At 39.8% G+C, this 18,652-nt stretch overlaps 1 long non-coding RNA gene across 2 annotated transcripts; it reads left to right on the forward strand.

The window, feature by feature from the left end:
* The first annotated feature begins 1,261 nt into the window (after positions 1-1,261).
* Positions 1,262-2,564, forward strand: LOC139353673 (uncharacterized). Of its 2 annotated transcripts, none has more exons than XR_011604892.1 (3): positions 1,262-1,538; positions 2,099-2,200; positions 2,398-2,564. It is a non-coding gene; the product is annotated as an uncharacterized lncRNA (long non-coding RNA). The 2 variants fall into 2 exon arrangements; XR_011604893.1 differs by lacking the exon at positions 1,262-1,538 and adding an exon at positions 1,842-1,860.
* The last annotated feature ends 16,088 nt before the right edge of the window (positions 2,565-18,652 follow it).

The following is an 18,652-nucleotide window of genomic DNA, read 5'->3' on the forward strand; positions in this document are numbered from 1 at the left end:
TTGCGCTTTCTTTACGCACACAAGAGAAATGGTACCAGGTTTTGCAATTATCACACTGCACCCATATTATGTCTTTCCCGGGTCGATTTTTTTTTGCAAGAACCGCAAACCGAAGTACACAGAAAATAAACCGAGCCAGGATCAATTTGATATGCGCATGGTAAATTTGTGTTTTTTAGACACATATCATTTTTACCATCAAATAATGTCAAATTGATACCAAAAAATGTCAAATTGTCGATTTCTCTCTTTTCGGAAATTTCTTGACATCGAAAAAGAGAGGATGTAGCAATATGGCGACATCAATCACGTGAGTGGAAGCGAAAAGGATATATTCGAAATTCGAATTGGGCTAATTCGAACATGTTGTCTCGCTTGCACTAGGATGCGTTTTAGTGGATTTTTTGCCACTTGAATTTTATTTTGATGCAGGTCGGACGTGCATGGTCAGTGTAGTGTTTCTCCAAGTTGAAAAAAAACAAATAAGTAAACTTCATATATAATGTGTATACGTATAAAGTGTTATAAGAACATAATAAGTGGAAAAAAATAAAATCGTGTGCGGTTTTCTGAGTGGCTTTTACTATACGACTGCCCTACGACAAGAAAAACACGTGCAACTATGTGTGTACATACATACATACGTACGTATGTAAGCGTGCGTATCTGTAGAGGCTGCGCCGGCGTGAAAACAAATTTAACAAGTAACATAACATAATTGCATTTAAAAATTAATTTTTATTTCTACGCCGTCCTGCAAAGTCGCTTCTCATACACACTTATGTATGTATGGACAGATGCACGTACTTTTCATTGCCGTAAGAATGAATGTGCGTGTGAGAAACTAAAAATGCTAAATCAACCCTGCAGTTCCAAAATTGAGTTAAGCGCCCAATCATCACGAAGCCGACTGCGACGTCGGCAGAGAAGCCAGCGATGCCGGCAGAGCTGAGCGCAACGGCGGCAAAGCGACGCGCTCTCAGTCGGGTCCGCAAAGAGAACGCACAAAAAAGTAATTTTGGGCTCTCCCTCTCTCGTCAAGTCTCAGACGAAAAAGTGCGCGTGAAGGGAAGGAGGCCCAGCAACTAAAATATATAGACCTTTGTGCACCCTTGCCTTTTGAATAATGCGACATTTGTTCGTAAATGTTAAAATAACGATTTAAAATAATAGGTTTCTGTTTTAAAATATTTGTATTTCTTAAACAAATTTATATATTTATTAATATAATTTAATAATATGTAAAGTTTTAAAAATATATTTTTATAAACCGATTTGCATAGTCGAATATGTCTATAAATACCCTGCTTTTATGTGCAAGATGCATAGACCAAACGGGACATGCAAAAAAAACAACAACGGCTTAGCGGAACCGTTGTTGTTGTTGCTTGTTGTTTTTCTGGAAGGCACGCGCCTTTTTTCGTCTTTTCACTTGCGTTTACTTTAGTGAAGGAGTTAGAAGTTGAAGCAAACATACCAGCAATTTACTAAATTAAATTAAATTAGTGCCTTAAAAGTGAAAAAGAAACGATTCCCAGGTAAGTCTGTCGCAGACTAATAATATTGAAAACAGTGAGAGTAAAAAACAAGATAATCTATATTAAAAATAAGGGAAATACAAGATTCCCAAAATAACACGTGGCGGAAAAAAAATAGCTGTGAAAAATATTAATTTTTGACGTGAAAAGCAACAAATGGTGCATATAATAAACAAATCTGTGAAAGAATTTAAAAATCTTATTGAGTGCAAAGTTTCTAGGGACAAAAAATAAGAGATGTTTGTTTTTAAAACTTATATTTGTGGTTAAAATTCGATAAAAATGAATATTAATAACATTTAACAATAATTCTTACTTTTGTGTACGTATTTAAATAAAAATCTCAAACATCTCCAATTTTCAGTTCCTGGAAAAGTGTTATTTTTTTTCCGCAACTGCAAAATAAATAAATGTTTTAATAAATAATATAAAATACATAAATAATGTGTGGTTTATTTTTCGTAATAATTTTTTACAACAAAATAAAATAAATCAAGTGACCGAAAACAAAAGTTTGCTAATTTCTTCTCGATATTTTTTGCATTTTCTTATATTTTTAGACAAGGCTGAAGGTAAATCTATAAAAAAAATGGAAGGCTAAATCGTTCCATCTTAAGCATATTATCCGAGGAACTTGTTCTGTCCCACAACTTACTTATTAAGTAAGTTTTTATTGAGGCTGAAAGTAACTATTGTTTGTAACTTTAATTTTTAAAAGACTTCTGGGATTTTTACATTGAATGCCAAAGATAACATTTCTTTTATTATAAATAAATCTTACAAATAACGATTACTTTCGGTCACTCGTTTTTATTCTCGTCTTGTTTTATTTTTAAAACTAATTTTTTTCTAATACTAGATGCAATCGCCCTGGTCGATCCCTCGGAGCCTCCCGAAAAGGCGCTGCAGAAGGCAATGCGGTGCGTTAAAAACCAGATGCTGAGGAGGAGGTGCCAGCGACCCCGATAACACCGGAAACCCCCGAGCTCAATTTTTAAAATAAACAAATAAAAATAAAAATTACAACTGAAATTTTTTTTGCTGCTAAGCGCTCAACGTGCGCTGAAAGTGCGCTTTTTCGCTGCTTGAATGAGCGCTCAACGTGTGCTGAATGTGTGCTTTTATCGCTGCTCAATCGAGCGCTCAACATGTGCTGAACGTGCGCTTTTTCAGCTGCTCAATCGAGCGCTCAACATGTGCTGAACGTGTGCTTTTTCAGCTGCTCAATCGAGCGCTCAGGAGGGTGCTCAAAAAAGCGCTCAATGAGTGCTATTTTTTGAGCACTGATGAACCCTAGGACATGCCTATGTTAATTTCAGCACATAGCTCCATACAAATTGTGCGCTCATTGAGCGCTGAGTGATGAGCTATTTGCAGTGATTGAGTGCTCAATAAGCGCTGAATGGTACTGCAGGGTAGTTGCCGGCCGAACTTAGCGGCAAAGAAAAAAGCACTGCCGGCGCTCAGAGAGAGCAAAGTGCGCGGCTAACTTATTCTATTGCTTCTTACGCAGCGCAAGTTTGTCCTTGTCCTTGCTCATGACTGCTTGTGGGCGAAGGTGTGAAATTTTAATTTTGTGAGTTTTGTTCAAAATGTGCAGTTTTTATTTTAGAACAGAGAAAATTATACCATTGGAAAGGGCTTGAAAAATGCTTTCCAATGATACCAATTTTTTTTTTTTTTTTAGTGAGGGGGTATACTATTTACGGTAACGGAGGTCATCGTCGTTTTTTGCCTTTTTCAGTCGAGTGGTGGGAATAAAAAACTGCACATTTTGAACAAAACTCACAAAATTAAAATTTCACACCTTCGCGCACAAGCAGTCATGAGCAAGGACTCGAGGGTAGGGGGTGAGATTCGGGTTCGTGGGTACGCACGTTCACTTTCTCCTGCTCATTCTCAGAAGATAACGAGGGGTCACAATATTTGAAATGCATTAAAACGGGAGGGTTCCGTGGAATACCAAACACACACATACGCTTGCAATTAAAAACAACTCATACAAAATACATTTAAAATCGCCTAAAAAACCTCCGCAACCGCTTTTAATGGCTACTCCTTTGAAAGAATTGACCTAAGTCAATGGTTCCATTAGTATACAAATCGCTAACATCATATCTTCCTGTAATTTTCTTTCCGTGCTTAAATAAACACATTTTATTATTTACATGCAAGGTCACTACTTTACGTTCTTCATCATTATTAATGACTTCATATACGTTGGTCTTTGAAGCTTTTTCGATAGATTGCCTTTGGTTTCTGGTAGTGACTTTCAGAATTGTGTTGCTTGTTTGTATATTTTTTAAGTCTGTGATGGTTATTCTAGAGAGCGCATTGGCTACATAGTTATCTTTACCCTTTAGATACTCTACCGTAAAATTATATTCCTCCAATTCAAGTCTCATTCGTGTTAGTTTTGGAACTGGGATTTACCATTGAAATTAAGTAGGTAAGTGCTCTGTGGTTTGTTTTGACAGTGAAGTGTCTACCATAAATATATGGTCTGATACACCCTTCCCTGTGGCTAATAAAAACACAAGCAAAAATTGTGAAAGTGGATTTAGCCAGACCAAAATTAAACATTTACCAACTATTTTGGATGTTTTACAACAGAAAAATCTTAAGTTGAATCTTAAGGTACAGTATTATAAGGTACAGTATATTTGAAGTCTAGCCTATGCCCTGTTTCATTTTTAAATAAAACCTGATCTCCTATTTTTAAACCAAAATCTAACGTATTTTTGTCATATCTAATTTTTTGTTTTTTTTTTTGGGAGATTCTAACTTTAATATAGTTCTCTTAAATGCTTGTTCTAGTCTAAACTTAGATTCTTTAGCTTAGTCATCTACATTATATAGCGGTTTTATTTTATCTATACTATTAAAATGTTGAGGTAAATTTGAAAACAAACAACATAAAATAAAACTAAATGAAAGCAATCACCGCCTGTGCGGGGACCACCACCGGCGCCGCCTAAAACCATAGTCCAAGGACTAGAACAGGATAAGTAGTGTGGAAGGAATGTAAAGTCTTGGTAAACAACATTTTTGGTTTTTGCATTACCTTTTGATTGGTGTATAACTCATTATGATCGGAACATCACTGCACACTTTATATTCTTTGCCTATATAATATCGCCCTCACACATTCTCCTGGTGCGCTAAGTCACTAAGTGAACTGCCGTCCACAGTGACAGTTTCCTAGATATCAGCGTTTCAAATTACGGTTGTTGAAGTATTTGTAGTTTGTTAGAAATTGCGCTGGGTACAAAACTAAGGAATCTAAATCTGTATCCTAACTCTATCTTGTATAGTTTCCGAGATAGTGGATTAATGCGCCTACCCGCGATCTCCATATATGGTTATGTCGGGGGAAGACATATATAACCGTTATGGTCGTTGACGTGTGGAAACTTTTTGTAGGTCAATCGATACATTTTAGTAAAATTTTTATTCAATCATGAAAACTGTGACACAGTGCTAGGCGGTTTGCGGGCGTCAGAGTGGGCGTGAAAAACTTTTTTGGGTCAATCCATAGGTATTGCGTGACAAATACATTTCAGTTTTGGGTGGTTTGTGGGTACTAAAGTAGTAGTGGCAAATTTTTTTTTTATTAATCGATAGGTATTGACGAGTGTAATACATAACAGTTACAACTTTTTTAAAGCTTAAAAAAAGGGGGCACTGTTCGTGGGGGTCAGTGTGGGAAGGACGTGTTGGCGTAATAAGCTGCGTACAAAGCTAAGGAATCCAAATCTGATGTCCCAATTCTGTATCTTTGATAGTTTCCGAGATGTCAGCGTTCAAAATTAAGATTTTATGAAGTCTGTTGAACTTTTAAGCTTTTTTATTTTTTTTATTTCGGGTTGATTCATGCTTGCTAACAATTTATTACCGAAAGAGTATAGCAGGCGAGGCGAGAGTGCGTTTAATGTCGAGATCAAAATTCGTACTCATTTTACAAAGGGTCAGCCAGCTGGGCCCAAGAATGCATGTTCACAAAAATGAGAGCTAGGTAGAGAGAGATGCCTTTCGCGATGCAATTAATATAAGATACCTTATTCAGAAGTTAATTAGCTGCTGCGGCTGCGTGACCCGACATACTCCGCCCGTTGAAAGCCTGTGTTTCAACATCATTCTTAAGGGGTAACAAAAGCAACTTGTTTACTGCTCGCTTTGTCACTCCTGATGCTGTCTTTAGAACGGCAACTCGAGCAATGCCATCTCCACCGAACAGAAGCGCAATCACTCTGGCGGGGAGCCACTTTATGGGAGCCAAGTTTCGTCGTTGTCCAGACTAAGTCATCGACAACCAGGTCAGCTTTTGGGGTGCGCCTCTTGGAGCGCTGCTGCCTCCATCCAAGCGATTGTAGTTAAGACTGGTCACATCCGGCTCGACGAAAGAGTGAAACGGACCACCATTCAAAAAATGTGCTGGGGTTAATACATCCAGATCAGCGGGGTTTTCTGAAGTCGAGACTAATGGTCGAGAATTATCAACCGCTGAAATGTCCTCAAAGACTAATACAGCAGTGCCAACAGCGCGGTAGAAATGATGCTTAGCGATCTTCACAGCCGGTTCCCAAAGATCGGCAAAGTGTGTCGACCTAGGAGGAATGAAACACTAATAGTCTCCGCTTGGCAAAAGTCCATGACATGCCGGTCGGCAGCGGCCTATTAAGTGAGCATAGGGAAGTGTTCTGCCCATCCTTCGTGTTTGTTACACTCACACTAATGGAAGGCGAACTTGTGATGGTAGCTGTGTGGCGACCGTAAAGAGATCCTTGATCAACTCCAAATGAAACAAATGAAGACACAAACGTAGAATTTTACAGGCTTGCCCCTCTGACTTGTATAGAAATGGCCCACAAAATTCAATGCCTGTACTTCGAATGCAAGAGATCCATCAAGACGTTCCTTTGCAAAATCCGTCATTATAAGCTCCACTACTCAAGGCTTCATTCGAAAGCATCTTATACATTTGATTACTGCCTTCATCACCGTCTTCCTCCCCCCAATAGGCCATTAGGGCTCTCTAGGATTCTATCCAATTGGAATTTCGCAGTCTTTTTCGAAACCAAATTATTCAGTACTGTCGTGGCCATGTTGCATATCGCAGACCAATTTACTTCTGATTCAAGCATAATGTCCACCAGGTTACAAGCGGCTGGCGTCCTCCCAACCCTTGGAGTCGAGTTTCAAATTCTTTCAGCATCTGGGAGTTTCTTGGCCGTAACTACTACGGCTACGTCATCCGCGAAGCCAATGAGTCGTGCCCCCTCGGTCTTCGTGATCCTAAGGATCACATCTTAAATGAAAATCCACCTAGGCCTATGAATGATCCTTGGCGGACTCCGCTGACCCTGTGGGTCGTAATATGTTTAAACGTGTAGAATTTTCCATAAAGCCCAAATAATGTAAGTCCAATTCATTTAGGTTAGATATCCATTTGGATGATTTTTATTTGTATTGTATTCGGAGCAGAGCAGCCGTTGTTGCCGCTCTGAGCTCAAAAGAGTTTCTTCACAAACTTAATTTACTTAGGAGCTAAGGAGGTCTAAGTCTCATAGCGGCGCTGCCAACAGCGGCAGCGGAGAGACGGCCTATATATTCTTAAGTATATAGCATTGCTCACTTTGTCTGGAGCGCGGAGGTATATGTATGTACTTGACTTTGGCTGAGCGGCCGGCGTGTGCAACAGAAAGCTGAGACTTGCACTTTCTGTGTACGCCGCCGATCGACTCATGTTTCGGCCACTTAGGTTTTTGACCGAGCCTTTGTTTATGTAAACACTGTAACAAAGTGTTACAGTGTGTTTGATTCAAGTACTCTTGGTACAGTAGATATTCAATATAAGTGCATACTACATCTCCCTCCTTTTCAAAAATAACGTAATATAATGGAGTTATTTTCTTTGAGCAAATTTGTGAGAAAATTATATTATTTATAGCAATAAGATTAAATTTTTTTTTGTTTTTAATTTGTTTTTCTATTTTTTTTTGTGTATAATTTTTTTAGATATGGTTATTTTATATGCTCTTAAATTATGTATGGCCATTTAGGACATTTTTTTATGTACTCTTTTATGTCTTTTGACATATTTTTCAAGTAGTAGTGTCTCTGGACCTTAGCCAAGGTTTTTGTAATGCCTGTATGACCACCTTGTATTGTATCAACATGGAATGTAGACAATATAGCTTCTTTTTCTTTATAACTTTTGATTACGGTCACCGGGTTGAGTAGCGCTGCTCTCAATGATTTCAATATATTATTGCGCATCATTTTAAAATTATCAATTGAAACATGTTCAAAGATATTTTCCCACGGTGCCACTTTGAGTTGGCTGACTTTGTGAATTCCGGCCTGCTTTTCAAGCCTTTGAAAAAATTGACCTAAGTCAATGGTTCCATTAGTATACAAATCATATCTTGCTGTAATTTTCTTTCCGTGCATAAATAAACACATTTTATTATTTACAAGCAAGGTCACTACTTTACGTACTTCATCATTATTAATGACTTCATATACGTTAGGCTTTGAAGCTTTTTCTTTAGATTGCCTATGCACTTCTATTTGATCTTTTCTTCCGCAGGATTTTTGTCTACTTTGGTTTCTGGTAGTGACTTTCAGAATTGTGTTCCTTGTTTGTATATTTTTTAAGTCTGTGATGGTTATTCTAGAGAGCGCATCGGCTACATAGTTATCTTTACCTTTTAGATACTCTACCGTAAAATTATATTCCTCCAATTCAAGTCTCATTCGTGTTAGTTTGGAACTGGGATTTACCACTGAAATTAAGTAGGTAAGTGCTCTGTGGTCTGTTTTGACAGTGAAGTGTCTACCATAAATATATGGTCTGATACACCCTTCCCATAGAGTCCACCCGTTCGAAACGGTTGGGATTTTTGACAAATGTGAAACTCCGATTCCCACAGGGCACATCTACCATCTACCATCCGACAACAGCTGTCAAATCAGCTGTGGCTAATAAAAACACAAGCAAAAATTGTGAAAGTGGATTTAGCCAGACCAAAATTAAACATTTACCAACTATTTTGGCTGTTTTACAACAGAAAAATCTTAAGTTGAATCTTAAGGTACAGTATTATAAGGTACAGTATATTTGAAGTCTAGCCTATGCCCTGTTTCATTTTTCAATAAAACCTGATCTCCTATTTTTAAACCAAAATCTAAATCCAAAATCTGTTCTAGTCTAAACTTAGATTCTTTAGCGTAGTCATCTACATTATATAGCGGTTTTATTTTATCTATACTATTAAAATTTGGAGGTAAATTTGAAAACAAACAACATAAAATAAAACTAAATGAAAGCAATCACCGCCTTTTGCATTACCTTTCGATTGGTGTATAACTCATTATGATCGGAACATCACTGCACACTTTATATTCTTTGCCTATATAGTATCGCCCCCACACATTCTCCAGGTGCGCTAAGTCACTAAGTGAACTGCCGTCCACAGTGACAGTTTCCTAGATATCAGCGTTTCAAATTACGGTTTTTGAAGTATTTGTAGTTTGTTAGAAATTGCGCTGGGTACAAAACTAAGGAATCTAAATCTGTATCCTAACTCTATCTTGTATAGTTTCCGAGATAGTGGATTAATGCGCCTACCCGCGATCTCCATATATGGTTATGTCGGGGAAAGACATATATAACCGTTATGGTCGTTGACGTGTGGAAACTTTTTGTAGGTCAATCGATACATTTTAGTAAAATTTTTATTCAAGCATGAAAACTGTGACACAGTGCTAGGCGGTTTGCGGGCGTCAGAGTGGGCGTGAAAAACTTTTTTTGGGTCAATCCATAGGTATTGCGTGACAAATACATTTCAGTTTTGGGTGGTTTGTGGGTACTAAAGTAGTCGTGGCAAATTTTTTTTTTATTAATCGTTAGGTATTGACGAGTGTAATACATAACAGTTACAACTTTTTTAAAGCTTAAAAAAAGGGGGCACTGTTCGTGGGGGTCAGTGTGGGAAGGACGTGTTGGCGTAATAAGCTGCGTACAAAGCTAAGGAATCCAAATCTGAAGTCCCAATTCTGTATCTTTGATAGTTTCCGAGATGTCAGCGTTCAAAATTAAGATTTTTGAAGTCTGTTGAACTTTTAAGCTTTTTTATTTTTTTTTATTTCGGGTTGATTTATGCTTGCTAACAATTTATTAGCGAAAGAGTATAGCAGGCGAGGCGAGAGTGCGTTTAATGTCGAGATCAAAACTCGTACTCATTTTACAAAGGGTCAGCCAGCTGGGCCCAAGAATGCATGTTCACAAAAATGAGAGAGCTAGGTAGAGAGTGATGCCTTTCGCGATGCAATTAATATAAGATACTTTATTCAGAAGTTAATTAGCTGCTGCGGCTGCGTGACCCGACATACTCCGCCCGTTGAAAGCCTGTGTTTCAACATCATCCTTAAGGGGTAACGAAAGCAACTTGTTTACTGCTCGCTTTGTCACTCCTGATGCTGTCTTTAGAACGGCAACTCGAGCAATGCCATCTCCACCGAACAGAAGCGCAATCACTCTGGCGGGGAGCCACTTTATGGGAGCCAAGTTTCGTCGTTGTCCAGACTAAGTCATCGACAACCAGGCCAGCTTTTGGGGTGCGCCTCTTGGAGCGCTGCTGCCTCCATCCAAGCGATTGTAGTTAAGACTGGTCACATCCGGCTCGACGAAAGAGTGAAACGGACCACCATTCAAAAAATGTGCTGGGGTTAATACATCCAGATCAGCGGGGTTTTCTGAAGTCGAGACTAATGGTCGAGAATTATCAACCGCTGAAATGTCCTCAAAGGCTAATACAGCAGTGCCAACAGCGCGGTAGAAATGATGCTTAGCGATCTTCACAGCCGGTTCCCAAAGAATTTTACAGGCTTGCCCCTCTGACTTGTATAGAAATGGCCCACAAAATTCAATGCCTGTGACTTCGAATGCAAGAGATCCATCAAGACGTTCCTTTGCAAAATCCGTCACTATAAGCTCCACTACTCAAGGCTTCATTCGAAAGCATCTTATACATTTGATTACTGCCTTCATCACCGTCTTCCTCCCCCCAATAGGCCATTAGGGCTCTCTAGGATTCTATCCAATTGGAATTTCGCAGTCTTTTTCGAAACCAACTTCGCAGACCAATTTACTTCTGATTCAAGCATAATGTCCACCAGGTTACAAGCGGCTGGCGTCCTCCCAACCCTTATGCTCAGATCTCTTCGTTCATTTTCGAATCTCGGACAAACAAAACATGTGTTCTGCGTGTTTATTATCCGACTCGCTGAGTGGGCAGTGCGGAAAACGTTCATGGTTAAACCTATTCAGGTAGTATTTAAAGTATCCATGTCCTGTCAGCAGTTGCTTTAAGTAAAAGTCACATGTCCATTCTACCGTCCCAGCCATCTCTGCAGTTCTGGGATAAGCTTATACGTCCATCGTCCTTTGCTACTACTTACCCATTTCTCTTTCCACTTAGCAATGGTAAGTTCTCTGCACCTTTTCCGTAGGGATTCAGCAGTTGCGATCCCTGTGCTGCCTGCGCGGATATCAGCTAATTCCACTGCTAGCAGGTCAATCGGTATGACTCCCTACATTAGCAACGCTGCGTCATGGGATACCGTGCGGAACGCACAGCATACCCGAAGGGCACACAATCTCTGTACGGATCCGCCATCTTACATATAACTTTCATATTTTCTGGCTCGAGCCCATATAGGAGCAGCGTACATCAGCGTCGATGTGACAACGCTAACCAGTAATCTACGTACTGGTTGCCTCGGCCCCGAGTGCTTGCCATAATTCGCGAAATTGCGGCCGTGGTCCTACCTGCCTTGCCTATTTTAGGCTCAGTCTTGTGCGCTGCCAAGGCGAGTCCCTTGGAGTCGAGTTTCAAATTCTTTCAGCATCTGGGAGTTTCTTGGCCGTAACTACTAAGGCTACGTCATCCGCGAAGCCAATGAGTCGTGCCCCCTCGGTCTTCGTGATCCTAAGGATCCCATCTTAAATGAAAATCCACCTAGGCCTATGAATGATCCTTGGCGGACTCCGCTGACCCTGTGGGTCGATTGCCGGGTGTAATATGTTTAAACGTGTAGGATTTTCCATAAAGCCCAAATAATGTAAGTCCAATTCATTTAGGTTAGATATCCATTTGGATGATTTTTATTTGTATTGTATTCGGAGCAGAGCAGCCGTAGTTGCCGCTCTGAGCTCAAAAGAGTTTCTTCACAAACTTAATTTACTTAGGAGCTAAGGAGGTCTAAGTCTCATAGCGGCGCTGCCAACAGCGGCAGCGGAGAGACGGCCTATACATTCTTAAGTATATAGCATTGCTCAGTTTGTCTGGAGCGCGGAGGTATATGTATGTACTTGACTTTGGCTGAGCGGCCGGCGTGTGCAACAGAATGCTGAGACTTGCACTTTCTGTGTCGCCGCCGATCGACTCATGTTTCGGCCACTTAGGTTTTTGACCGAGCCTTTGTTTATGTAAACACTGTAACAAAGTGTTACAGTGTGTTTGATTCAAGTACTCTTGGTACAGTAGATATTCAATATAAGTGCATACTACATCTCCCTCCTTTTGAAAAATAACGTATTATAATGGAGTTATTTTCTTTGAGCAAATTTTGAGAAAATTATATTATTTATAGCAATAAGATTAAATTTTTTTTTTGTTTTTAATTTGTTTTTCTATTTTTTTTTTGTGTATAATTTTTTTAGATATGGTTATTTTATATGCTCTTAAATTATGTATGGCCATTTAGGACATTTTTTTATGTACTCTTTTATGTCTTTTGACATATTTTTCAAGTAGTAGTGTCTCTGGACCTTAGCCAAGGTTTTTGTAATGCCTGTATGACCACCTTGTATTGGATCAACATGGAATGTAGACAATATAGCTTCTTTTTCTTTATAACTTTTGATTACGGTCACCGGGTTGAGTAGCGCTGCTCTCAATGATTTCAATATATTATTGCCCATAATTTTAAAATTATCAATTGAAACATGTTCAAAGATATTTTCCCACGGTGCCACTTTGAGTTGGCTGACTTTGTGAATACCGGCCTGCTTTTCAAGCCTTTGAAAGAATTGACCTAAGTCAATGGTTCCATTAGTATACAAATCATATCTTGCTGTAATTTTCTTTCTGTGCTTAAATAAACACATTTTATTATTTACAAGCAAGGTCACTACTTTACGTACTTCATCATTGTTAATGACTTCATATACGTTGGGCTTTGAAGCTTTTTCTATAGATTGCCTATGCACATCTATTTGATCTTTTCTTGCGAAGGATTTTTGTCTACTTTGGTTTCTGGTAGTGACTTTCAGAATTGTGTTGCTTGTTTGTATATTTTTTAAGTCTGTGATGGTTATTCTAGAGAGCGCATCGGCTACATAGTTATCTTTACCCTTTAGATACTCTACCGTAAAATTATATTCCCCCAATTCAAGTCTCATTCGTGTTAGTTTGGAACTGTGATTTACCATTGAAATTAAGTAGGTAAGTGCTCTGAGGTCTGTTTTGACAGTGAAGTGTCTACCATAAATATATGGTCTGATACACCCTTCCCATAGAGTCCACCCGTTCGAAACGGTTCGGATTTTTGACAAATGTGAAACTCCGATTCCCACAGGGCAAATCTACCATCTACCATCCGACAACAACAGTCAAATCAGCTGTGGCTAATAAAAACACAAGCAAAAATTGTGAAAGTGGATTTAGCCAGACCAAAATGAAACATTTACCAACTATTTTGGCTGTTTTACAACAGCAAAATCTTAGGTTGGCAGCCAATTCAGAGGAGTGGAATGACGACGAATTGGATCTGTACGAAAGCATTTTTTCTGCAAAAGAGCAAATGACACGAGGTGTGTGGATGCTGGTACGTGCTCTTAAATTGTATTAAAATACTATTAAGGAATGCGATTTATATTAAACAGATGCGATACGGGATATTTTGGGACAAGGATATACCGGAAAACAACGACGAGTTCTTCAAAGAGAGCTTTCGTATGGAGAAGAGGACCTTTTCGTTTTTGGCGGACCGACTATTATTTGGTCTTATTATAAGCCAGTCTTCAGACGGCTTGAAGTCTAATTGTCAGTTGTATCTTTTGATAAAATCGAATTCTAGTATTCCATCACATGGAATAGCGAATTGCATATTTACGATATGGAAGTCATGTTGAATTATGTACTTAAAAGTTTGAATTTCAATAGAAGTTAAGCCTTTTGATTTGGTAACTTCGTGACTTATACCCTGTATGTTTATGATGTAATTATCTTGAATGTTTTGAAAATTATCGGAATTTTCCTTCAATAAGTATATTTTCGCACCTGTGACTAGTAAGAGAACTAATTCTTTTCCTGTTGCTACGTTCATGAAAGTGACAAATGTATTTTGACTGAGATTTAGAGTGTGAATTTTGATGTTGTTTACTGTCGTGTATCTAAAGGTGGTTGGGAGTTTCCCGAATTTGTTTGTGCTACTCTAACATTGTTATCGTGGTTGTTGTTGTTTCCCTCACGGCTTTTTCCGCCGCTGGTGTTTCCACCACGGTTGTTGTTTCTGTAATAATTGTTATTTTGGTTATTGTTATTTCTGTTATAACCATTGTTTTGATTATATCCGTTATTCTGATAATATCTGGTATTGTTATAATTACCTCGATTATTACCTCTATTATTATTTCGTCCGCGATTTCCACCGCGCTGCGGTAAATCTTTGTAATACAGGACAGTGTTTGGCTGTCCGGTTGCTTCAGTGCAACTGTTTTCAAATTTTGATATGGCCTCATTCATTGTATTGAAGGTACCAGCTTGCATGATAGTTTTTACCTTATCGATTGTGCAATTTTTAGTCATTGCTTTCACTGCATGCCGAGTGGAATAACTTTTGGCTAACTCTAGGGATAACCCATCTGTTATAAATGCACCTTCTAAAGATTTCGTCATCTGCTCAAGTTCTTGTGTGTACTGGTTGGCAGTTTTATTGCGTTGTTGTAGGCTCATCAGTTTTGCTGACAACACTTGTACAGGTTCGCCTTTGACGTTGTTATACCCGTTACTCGTAGAGTAAAAGGGTATACTAGATTCGTCGGAAAGTATGTAACAGGCAGAAGGAAGCGTTTCCGACCCCATAAAGTATATATATTCTTGATCAGGATCACTAGCCGAGTCGATCTAGCCATGTCCGTCTGTCCGTCTGTCTGCCCGTCCGGATGAACGCTGAGATCTCGGAAACTATGGGAGCTAGGCTATTGAGATTTGGCGTGCAGATTCCTGAGCTTCTTACGCAGCGCAAGTTTGTTTCAGTAGAGTGCCACGCCCACTCTAACGCCCACAAACTGCCCAAAACTGTGGCTCCTACAGTTTTGATGCTAGAATAAAAATTTTAACTGAAATGTAATGTCCTCATCAATACCTATCGATTGACCCCAAAAAAAGTTTGCCACGCCCACCCTAACGCCCATAAACCGCCCACAAAAAAGTCGTAGATATGAACGTGGATATCTCGGAAACTATCAAAGATAGAGAATTGGGATTTCAGATTTAGATTCCGTAGCCTTATACGCAGCGCAAGTTTCTTACTCTAACGCCCACAAACCGCGAAAACCTGTACGCCCACAAATTTTATGCTAGATAAAAAATTCTAACTGAAATGTATTGGTCTCCACAATACCTATCGATTGGTCCAAAAATTTGCCACGCCCACTCTAACGCCCATAACGCTTAAATCTGTATACCGCCGGTAGGTGGCGCATTTTAATCTCGATTTGCTACTTGCATATCTCTATTTAGCTGATTAACGGGTAACTGATAGTCAAGGTACTCGACTATAGCGTTCTTCCTTGTTTTACATTACTTTTAGCAAGACTTTTAATTGCAGAGTAGGTGTGCGTGTTTGTGGCTGTGGCTTGATTTTTTCTTTCACTTATTAAAGTTTTTATATTTTCGAGTTCGGCATGTAATTTGACCGAATCGTTTCAATTTAATTTACTTCCGCTATTTAGTATCTTCAGTAATTCAGCCCTTCTGGCTTTTAGTCTCTTTACCACACCACTGCGTTTTGCACACATCACACTCTACTCACTGCGATATTATTTTTTTTGTCTGCTGCTAATGAAATTCATCAATTTCTGTCCTCCAGTTCTTCCTTTCTAGGTCCTCCAGGACCAGCGTCACGGTGAAATGAAATCGTCTTTAAGTTCCTCTCCTGCAGTTTTGCTGTCCTAGGTCCTCCAGGACCATCGTCACGGTCGCCATGTAATATGTTTAAACGTGTAGGATTTTCCATAAAGCCCAAATAATATAAGTCCAATTCATTTAGGTTAGATACCCATTTGGATGATTTTTATTTGTATTGTATTCGGAGCAGAGCAGCCGTAGTTGCCGCTCTGAGCTCAAAAGAGTTTCTTCACAAACTTAATTTACTTAGGAGCTAAGGAGGTCTAAGTCTCATAGCGGCGCTGCCAACAGCGGCAGCGGAGAGACGGCCTATACATTCTTAAGTATATAGCATTGCTCAGTTTGTCTGGAGCGCGGAGGTATATGTATGTACTTGACTTTGGCTGAGCGGCCGGCGTGTGCAACAGAATGCTGATACTTGCACTTTCACACTGTACAGTGTGTTTAATTCAAGTACTCTTGGTACAGTAGATATTCAATATAAGGCATACTACACGGGAATCAATTTCGTACGGGATCAGGCGGCTTTCGAAGTAGCTCTGCTACTGCGTAGTGCTGTACAACCGCCCATTCCCCTCAATGGCTTTGTCTGCGATTTCGCACAGTTTACCGACGGCGTCGATGGTAGATAGCCCCTGCAACCGGCTCTTCCGTCGGCTTTTCCCCCTTTGGTATGAGTACCAGCCGCTGTGTTTTCCAGCGACTAGGGAACACACCTTCTAGTAAGCATGCGTTATACATGTCAACTTATTCTTTTGTGTTTGCATTTATGGCAATTTTAAGAACTATATTCGGGATACCAACTGTCCCGGTGCCTTGTCGTCCAGTATTGTCTTCAGTACCCGGAGGACTCCTTCGGCACTTGTGAGCTTTATGTTCGCTGTGTCCACGGTCTGTGAGGTTCGCGCCATACTCTTTTGATCTGGAAATAGTGTTTACACTATCCTTTTTAGGCTAACTGGGCATGTCGGTGATGGCCTACTAAATACCCGAAGCCGTTTTGCGACGAGTTTATAAGCGAAGCCCCATGGGTTGGAGCCTATTTTTTCGCATATATTGTTGAAGCACCTGCGTTGGCTCTCTTTTAGTTTTTCCAGGGCTCGCCTTCTTTCCCTTAAATATATCAGAAGTGCCTCAAATTCGGGCCTTCCTCTTGAGCGTTGGTATGCGCGTCTTGCCCTGTGACAGGTTAAACTCCATAGGTGTTATCTTTGTGCGGACTCTACACCAAGTCCATTACAGCCTAATCTTACCCTTCTCCATGAACCGTCTCATTATATCGGGTACGACGTTTTGGGTGACTCAGTATGCCGCCCTTAGACTTACCACCGCGGATTCTGGCAGTTCCACATCGAACTGTGACTGAACCGCACATAGAATGTCCGTTTTATCGGTGATCTCGTCGATGTCTTTTACCTTGATCAGCATTGTCTCAGCGCTCTGATCTCAAAATTACTGCCCAGGACAGCCTTCTTTGTGGTCTGGAGCTCCGCGGATTAAGGGTCAGAGACCTTTTTTAGAAGGATTAGGAGTTCCCACTTTGCTGTGCGCCTAACAGCCTGTACGGCTTGTCCTAGCTCCTTCAGCTGCGGTTCAGCCTTTTCCTTTTAAAGGTTGCGATGATTTGCGGTTGCGATGATTTGCGGTTGCGCTGCCTGCAAACATTGGCAGCGGCCGTCATGTATATATCGAAGTATATGCTGGTAGCATGGAGAGCGCGAGAGAGAGAAACTTGTATATGCATGCATTGTATGTGTCTGCACTCAGGCCATGGGAATATGCTGACACCAGCACTTCCCATAAGTTGGGCTCAGAGGCGAATTCATATTTTCGCTGGCCGTAAAAGTTTAGCGGACGGCACTTTGAATTTGTTTAAGTACACTGTAACACAATGTTGGTGTCGGTACAGTAGGTACTCGCTACACTGATACATGCATACTTCATCTCCCTCCTTTTGAAAAATAACGTAACTCTATAAAGTTATTTTCTTACTATATGTATGTAAAATATAAATGAACATCTTGTTTTTAATAATACAAGGTGAGTTGCAAAGTAAACAGGACTTTTAAAAAAGAGACAGAACAAATAGTTTTTTCGGCAAAATCAATCTATTTTATTCAAAATAGTCTCCTTCTGCTTTAATACAGCGTTTTGCACGGTACAAAAGCATGTTGAACGAGTGACTTAGCTCGTTGCCCGGTATGGCCGCCGGTATGCCGGTGCAAGCCTTTTGAATGGCCTCTACGTCGGCAAAACGCTTTCCTTTCATCGGCAAATGCATTTTTCCAAAAAGGATGAAGTCGCACGGTGTGATTTTTGTTCAAATAGTCGGACACAAGCGTCGATCGATGAGACGGCGCATTATCGTGCAACAAACGCAAACTTCCATCTTCGCGATATTCGGGCCGAACACGTAGAATACGGCGCACCAAACGCTTCAAAGGTAGAATACCGCATTAACGTTTTGGCTGGGTGGAACATATTCTTTGTGGACAATACCCTTGGAATCATAAAAATATATCAGCATTGTCGTTGGCTGATTTTTTATGAATTCACGCACAGTTTCGATGGAATTTTCGGTGATCACGGATTTTGGTTGGCCCACCATTTCATCGTCATTTATGTCCTCACGACCACTTTGAAAACGTTAAAACCACTCGTGCACTCTGCTACGGGATAGGCATCAATTGAAACGTTTCGGTAAAAGTTTTCCAATTTTAAAAAAAATTTAATGTTCGCTCTTTGTTCGAAGCTCATTTTCGCACCGATGACAAAAACATACTGACACTTAAAACGCAATAACCTCACTTCCAATAGATGAAATGTCATGAAATTTTTACTGGAAGTCGATAAACGATAGCAGATTCTAACGCACCAGTTGACATATAGATGGCGCCACTAGAGGGCGCTAGA

The sequence above is a fragment of the Drosophila suzukii genome, chromosome Y (assembly GCF_043229965.1).
Source record: "Drosophila suzukii chromosome Y, CBGP_Dsuzu_IsoJpt1.0, whole genome shotgun sequence".
Classification (NCBI taxonomy): domain Eukaryota; kingdom Metazoa; phylum Arthropoda; class Insecta; order Diptera; family Drosophilidae; genus Drosophila; species Drosophila suzukii.